Raw genomic sequence first — 8,294 nt, forward strand, 5'->3', positions numbered from 1 at the left:
TATATATATATATATATGTCTTTTTGAGTCAGGGTCTCCCTGTAGCCCTAGCTGGCCTGGAACTCACTATATAGACAAGGCTGGCCTCAAACTCAGAGATCTGCCTGCCTCTGCCTTCCCAGTGATGGGATTAAAGGATTAAAGGCATGTGCCACCACACCCAGATTTTACTTCTGAATATTATATAATCATACACAAGGTGGCTTTTCTCTTTGGGCCTTGGTATCTTAACCATACAATAAAAGAATTCTACACATCATTATTTTGTGGGTACCTCCTATGTAGTGAGACCTTTACTGACAAACAGAAAGACCAGTCTCTGTTCATGACTGAACCCATAAAATAAAACAAAGAAAAAGCAGTAGAAGGACAATAAGCATTAACAGTACTAGTACTAATAACATTAATGAAAATAATTAGAATGTAGAGGGGTAAGGACTGTAGAAGGGCTATATTTGAGGGTAAATGTAAAGGAGTCTCTGTTCAGACTTACACCCAATGTGAGCTTTGAGGAAGAAGTTACTAGAATCAACTGGGTAATCAATGGGGATAGTATATTTCACATCAGGAAAACCCCAAGGCACAAGCCCAGAGAGTACTAGATAGCTCTGGAACAATAATTCAGCAGTCTCTGAAAAACTAAGGATTTGTGGTGGGGACAGTGGGCTGTGCAAAGGAAGAAACAGGAACTTAGCTCACAGGACCACTGTTCCCACAAGAAGGGTTCAGATTTTACACTAATGTAACATTGCGCCTCAAAAAGACTTCACAAGGGCTGGAGAGATGGCTCCGTGGTTAAGAGCACTGGCTGCTTTTGCAGAGGACTTGGGATTGATTCCCAGAACCCACATGATGGCTGACAATGGTCTGTAACTCCAGTTCTAGGGGATCAGACACCTTCTTCCGACCTCTGTGGGCAATGAACAACACAAGTGCACCTACCTACATGGAGGCATTACATTTATACACACAAAATTTACAAATTATAAAATTAAAAATAAATGAAAAAGGACTTCACAAAAGGAATGGTACAGGACCTTGAATGAGAGGGATGTCCCCCATAGGTTCAAATATCTGAACACTTGGAAGTATTGTTTGGGGGAGTCATGGGGGTGGGCTTTGAGAGTTCACAGGCTTGCTGGGGCTCTATATTTCCTGAGCGTACTTAAAGAAGTGAACACTCAGCTTTTGCTTCACCTGCCTCCTGCCATACCTCCCCACCAGGATGGATGCTTTCCTTCTAGAACTGTAAGCTCAGAGAAACTCATCCTTCTGTAAACTGCCTTAGTCATGGTGTTTATCAAAGTAACAGAAAAGTTGACTATAAAAATGGCAGGATTGGGGACTAGGGGGGATGGTTCAGTGGTTAAGAGCACTGGCTGCTCTTGCAGAGGACTCTTGCCAGCTTTGATTCCCAGCACCCAAATGACAGCTAACAACCATCCATAACTCCAGTTCCAAGGGATTCGATGCCAATGCCCTCTTCTGGCCTTCTTGTACTTAGTACTACATATATGCAGGCAAAACTCATCCACATAAAATTTTTTAAAGTTTAAATGGCAACATCGTATTTGTCTTTAAGAATGTTCACTATGAGAACTGGAGGAGGGAGATGGAAACGAAGCAAGATGAAGGCACTTGGTAAACTAAACCAGTGATTCAAGCAAGAACTAATGTTACAGCACAGTTGCTGAGGGTGAAGTGAGTGGGTGACTTTAAAAGGTAGAGAAGGCACAGAGGGGCAGGACTTCTATACCAGCAGGCATTTTGGAGTTTCTAAATTACTACTGATGCCATCCAAACTCTAAAAGACTTTTTAATCCTATGTATGTCTCCAACTTATTTGCAACAAAGATAATGCAAATATAGACTTGCCCAATAAGGAAATGATAATAGTTGTGTGGGCAGCTGGAGGCATTACAAGTACCTCCTGCTCCCAGCTATCCTCCCAACACCACACACACACACACACACACACACACACACACACACACACAAACACATGTCTTTCTTGTGCAAAATTAGTCAGTAATCCCTCCTCCCACCCAAGGCAGCTGCTCAAGATTTCTTTCGGACTCTCTCTTCCCCACGCCTAGCCTGCTACAACCTTGAACCTCTGTCCCACTGAGGCCTGCTCCTCACCCTGCATCTCAGGCCTTGGGGCAGAAGGGAGAAAGTCCAAGCGGAAGGAAGAATATTCTCCTAGGGGCACTTTTGACCCTGCTCTCAGCTGAGAAGAGATCCCTCACCACCCGCTCCTTGCCTCCACTTCTGCCCTACCTCAGTCCGACTCTATTCCTTTCCTTTCCCCGGGGCCTCTGACATCAGACTGGTGATGAAATCACGGTAACAGACTAAATCTGAGTGCTGCTTCTGATGAACAAAGCACACGTCAGTCATGTTTAAAAAGTCACCCAAGGGGCTGGAGATGACTCAGTGCTGCCATGCAAGAATTAAAACCTGAGTTTGGATCCCATATAAAAAGCTGATTGTGGCACATGTACCTATAATCTCAGCAGAGGGGAGGCAGAAACAGGAGGATCCTGGGGCCTCTCTGGCCGGCAACACACTGGATTCCTCTATATTATTTTTCCCTGCAGGACTGAGAAAAAATAAAATGAAATGAAACATTAAAACTTTTTTATTCTAGGTTTTCATGCTATGTTAGCAATAAAAACTGTTACAAAGTGTTAAAAAGTTAAACCTGCGGCTGGAGAGATGACTCAGCAGTTAAGAACACTGACTGTTCTTGCAGAAGACCCAAATTCGAATCCCAGCACCCACATGGCAGCTAACAACTGTCCGTAACTGCAGTCCCAGGGGATCCAACAGCCTCTTCTCTCCTCCGTGGGCATTGCACGACACGAGTGCACTTACCTACCTGCAGGCACAACACTCATACACATAAAAAAATAAAAAGAATAAATTTTTTTTAAAAAAGTTAAACGGCCAGGTGTGGTGGTGCACACCTTTAGTCCCAGCACTCAGGAGACAGAGGCAGGCGGAGCTCTATGAGTTTGAGGCCAGATTGGTCTCCAAAGTGAATCCAGGCCAGCTGGGGCTACAGGGAGACCCTGTCTCAAAAAGACCAAAAAAAAAAAAAAAAGTTAAACATTGTCTTATAGGACAAGGCAAGAGAGGAAAAAACAAGGACAGACGAGCACAGATAGAATGAATCTTCAGGGAAAAATTAGGTTACAGTCCTATTAACCTAGTTCCCAAAATGGCTATTTCTACGTTCTGAGTCTTAAGACTCCACTGTGCCTTCCAAAACTGTAGGCGCTCCTGTTTGCTGAGCAATAAAAGACTGACTAGAATCAATCCCAATGGGAAATTCTAAGAGTGGAGTGGGAGAAGATGTAGGGATGTAGGGAGGGCAATTCAAATGTGCAGAGCACCTGTGATGAAAACAGGTTCCGTCTCTTCTATGTCACAGGATGAGAACTAGCTTAGCGAATGAATTCAGGCAGCTCTGGCAGGCCTCTGAATTCCTGCCTCTGGAACAGGGTTTCAAGAAATCCCACATAACCAACATGGGGCAAGGCTGGTCTATGACATTAACTTCCCTGGAAAAGTCCCCAACTCTTCCAGTCCTCTAGGGCCACAGGACTTTATGCCTTTCCCTGTAGCCTATCATTGAAAGACACTAACTCATACATCTAAAACACATCTATAGACTGGACCGGTGGATAAAATCAGCCATAAGGTAAAACCCAAAGGCCATGTAGGCCAGGGCTTCTAGAAGCTGAGGTGCAACTCTGCTCATTAACACAGATGGACACACAATAAATAGGTAAAAATAAAGATGCATGTGTATTTGTATATCCAAATACAAACAATTTACAGTAAACATTCTATTAAGAATTTCAGAAAATAAATATATACATGCACCTTCAAAACAAGTGGTTGTGTCAAGATCAGTGGTTCTCCAGAAGTTTGATTAATGACCTGTTTATACTCTTTTAAAAAAATTTTTTTTCAGATAGGGTCTTACTATGTAGACCAAGCTAACCTCAAACTCATAGTGATCACCCTGCCCTCTTAAAATTTTCTGAGGCTCCCAAACATCTTGTCTATGCTGGCTATACTTGTCACTATTTACCATATCAGAAATTAAAAGTACAAATTTCAAAAATATCTACTAATTCACTTAATAACAAAGTAACAAATTCATCACGTCAACACACATAACATTTTTTGTAAAAATATATCTTTCAAACAAAATAATTTAGAAAGAAATAATGTAATTGTACACTTAAGGCAACTAATTTAAAAAACCACTAGTATCAACAGGTCTAAGATAGTTACAAGAAAAATAACAAATACACATATGCATTATTTTCCTAACAACCAAATATAAAATGTTATAGGAAAATAAAAATCCAACTAAATATTTCAACTAAGATTAAAAACATATACACTCACAAAAGATAAGAATAAATATAAAACAGGCCTGTGCCTTCCGCCCGGCCTCGGCTTTGTGCGGTGGTCCCTGAGTCCCATCCACGTGTGGCCCCTGAAGCACCCCAGCCCGCAATGTCGGGCCCCAACGGGACCTGGGCACACTGGTGGAGGCGGGCATGGAAGGCGAGGATGACAGCTTTGGGAAAACTGAGTATGCAGCCATCAACTCAATGTTGGACCAGATCAACTCATGTCTGGACCACCTTGAGAAGAAGAATGACCACCTCCATGCCAGTCTCCAGGAGCTGCTGGAGTCCAACCGGCAGACACGCCTGGAATTTCAACAGCAGCTTGGGGGGTCCCCCAGTGATGCCAGCCCCTAGGTGCTGGGAACCCTCAGCCAGGCTCCATCCCTATCTCTCCCTGGGCCAGGCTTAGACATTTCAGGGACTGGCTTTCAGATCCCCCAGTGGGTCTACCTGTCTGGGCCAGTCCTCACTGCCCAGCATCCCTTCTGGATCCAGGCATGGTCCTATGACCCACCCACTTGTCTGCTTTCCCTGCGCCTGGTCTCTCCTTAGTCTACCCAGGATTGAGCATCCATATTAAAGAGGTCTCCCACAAAAGAAAAAAAAAAAAGAATAAATATAAAATAATTGAGACACTTAAACAAAGATCTGAAGAAATATTCAGAATTTTTTCCCTAGACGAAAAGTTTTGTAAAAATTAGAAATTTATGCTTATTAAATTGACCATAAAGGTAAACAACAAATGACAGGCTACAAGAAACAGAGCTGATGGAACCTTAACAGCCATTATATCCAAACAACTCTTACTAATCTTTTTTGTTTTGAGAAGAGTCTCACTATGTAGTCTTTGCTGGCCTTGAACTCACAGAGCTCCACCTGACTCTGCTGGCTGAGTACTGGACTGGGAACCTAACCCAGGTCATCTGCAAGAGTAGCCAGTGATTTTAACCTACTGAGCCATCTTTCCAGTTCCATAAAATAAAAAATTTTTTTTGGTCTTTTTGAGACAGGGTCTCCCTCTAGCCCCAGCTGGCCTGGAACTCATTATGTAAACCAGAGTGGCCTCAAACTCAGAGATTGCCTGCTCTGCCTCCCAAGTGCTGGGATTAAAGGCGTGTGCCACCACACCCAGCAAAATAAATCTTTTCAAAAATGTTATTTGTACTTTTGTTTCATCAAGGAAAGCAAAATAAAATACAGTGGTAGCTTTGAAAAAGGCACAAGGAAAATTTGCCCTCTCTGAGACTGTGTTTTATGTGTTAACTTGTACTAACTGTACATGTTAATGGAGTTTGGTGTTGCTTCCCTAAATGCAGATGTGGACTCACCGAGTCCAACACCCCTTTTCTACATTCTCCTACGCTCTTCCAAAAAAGTTTAGCCCTATTTATTACTTTTTTTTAAAATGTGTATGAGTGTATTGCCTACAAGTGCACCCATGTCCTGCAATGCCCACAGAGGTCAGAAGAGGGCATCGGATCCCCTGGAACTGGCGTTATGGACAGTTGTTAGCCACCATGTGGGTGCTGGGAATTGAACCCCAGTCCTCTGCAAGAGCAGTCAGTGTTCTTAACTACTGAGCCATTTCCCCAGCCCAAGTTTAGCTTTCTTTAGCAAACATTTTCTTTAGAGATACTAACAAGCCTCAGAGGAAATGTTTTAAATGTAAAAGAAAATAGAGCTAAGATGTAGCTCAGTCAGTATAAAGCTAGGGCTGGGGATGTAGCACAGTGGGTAGAATGCTCACCTAGCAAGCAGGAAGGACTGACTTTGATCCATAACACCTCATAAACCCAGAGTGATGGAGAACACCAGTTATCACAGCACTACGGAGGTAGACACAGGAGGCTCAGAAGTTCAAGGTCATCTTCTGCTACTTACCAATTTCAAGGTCAATTTGGGATACCTGATACCAAGTCTCTAAACAAATTTGTTCTTTCTTTTAATAAAGAAATTAAATGTAAAAGAAAACAACTTTAAAGGACTACCTCTCAAAATGGAGGGACTCCCACAGCCTTTAATTAACATGCTAATTACAAATTAGTTTTTAATCTATTCATTAAAAGATATCCCTAAGGACACTTTCAAGCTAGTTTGAATAAATGGAGTATGCTGACTCAGTTACTACATGTTTGTAAAGACAATGAAGTTCCCCCATTTAAAAATAATCTACATTTTATTTTCATCAATTTAAAGAGAAAGTTACTCAGATTCTGTGTAAACCTCATTCCCCAACTGTAACTGCTAAGTTGAGAGCTATGATGGAAGAATGAATGGCTTTAAAGCATAAAATGCACACAGAATCTTCTAATATCATGATCTCACTTTTAAAGAAAGATCTTTCTCCAAGTTAGTAAATTATATTTTAATGTGAAAAGCAGCCTGACTGCCAAGCTATTGATATTTAAACTTATTAAGGTAACAGACCACAAACTTCAAAGAAAATATTTCCAAAGTACTTTTTTGGTCTGTTACAATTAAACTTTTTTGCTTCTTCCTCCTCCTCCTCCTCCTCCTCTCTCAAATCAAAACCAGTCTCTCTCTCTTTCTCTCCCCCCGCCCCATTAAGTCTGGGACCTGGCACCTTCTAGGCAAGCCCTCTACCACTGAGCTTTTTCTTTTTGTATTTTGAGACAGGGTCTCACTAAGTTACTCAGGCTGTCCTTGAACTCACTCTGTAGCTCAGGAAGCTCTTAAACTCATAAGCCTCCTACCTCAACTTCCTGAGTAGCTGGGATTACAGGCCAGCACTACCAGATCTAGCTCTACTCTGCTTCTTTCTGTCTGAATTTTATTTTGTTTTGTTTTGTTTTGTTTTGTTTTACTTTATATATTTTTAATTATGGTTTTCATTTTTTGAGACAATTGCTTGTTATGTAGCCCTGGATGGCCCTATAACTTGCTGTATAGACCAGGCTAGCCTCAGACTTGTAGTAGTCCTCCAGCTTCTGCCTCCTGGATGCTGAAATTACAGGCGCATACCAACACATCCAGTTTTCTAAGCTGCCTCTGGAAGCACATGAAATAACAAAGGGGATTTCTTTAAGTTTCATCTCTTCCAAATGTTCAGTTCTAGTTTTAGTCAAAAACTTTAAAGAAAATGGTATTTATTAAATTTGGTCATAAATTTGGGAATGGAACACATCTTCACTGGGCCAGTTCCTAGCTATGAAAGCTTACAAACAGGTGTGTAAGACACAAAGGCAAATGACCAAGGCAAATGTAATCACACCTATAAAGTACAGTAAGATCCTGGGGAGAAAGGCGGGGGCACTGGACTTTAAATTCTGTCCAGTTTAAATCCTGCCAATATGTTTATTATGACATCTTGACATAATACTTGAAAAAAAAAAAGTAAAAGGAGGTAGAAAACGAGACAGTTGTTTTGTTTTGTTTAAGTGAGAGAAAAGAAGAAAAAAACCCCACAGATTCCTAAGAATAATTTGGTAAAGATCTGTCTAAGTGCAAAGTCTAATGACAGAACTTTGGTGTGTGGGAAATTTTTATCAAATTTCTGGAGAATGGCCATGTGATGAGATATTCATGTATCATTAACTTCTTGAAATATGATATAAAAATGAAAAGAAAGATAAGCAAAAAAATTGGGGGCTGACAAGATGGTTCAGTGGGTAAAGACACCTGTCATGTAAGCCTGCTAACCCGAGTTTAAACCCAGAACTCATGTAAAGATGGGAGGAGAGAACCAACTCTTCAAAGTTATCCCAACTTCCACATTTCCACATGCATGCGCACAGCACTTGTGTGGATGTTTTTAATTCTCTCTCTCTCTCTCTCTCTCTCTCTCTCTCTCTCTCTCTCTCTCTGTGTGTGTGGTGTGTGTGTCTGTGTTTGTGATTGTGG

General features: G+C 41.5%; 1 protein-coding gene and 1 pseudogene across 9 annotated transcripts in view; one reads left to right on the forward strand and one right to left on the reverse strand.

Annotated features, from left to right (window-relative positions):
• Positions 1 to 4,787, forward strand: part of LOC103743258 — a 5,445-nt pseudogene extending 658 nt beyond the window's left edge.
• The window catches only part of Pus10 (pseudouridine synthase 10), a 78,348-nt gene that overhangs the window by 44,481 nt on the left and 25,573 nt on the right, over positions 1 to 8,294 (reverse strand). The window lies entirely within an intron of this gene.

Source organism: Nannospalax galili, unplaced genomic scaffold, assembly GCF_000622305.1.
Source record: "Nannospalax galili isolate Female #2095 unplaced genomic scaffold, S.galili_v1.0 scaffold682, whole genome shotgun sequence".
NCBI lineage: Eukaryota > Metazoa > Chordata > Mammalia > Rodentia > Spalacidae > Nannospalax > Nannospalax galili.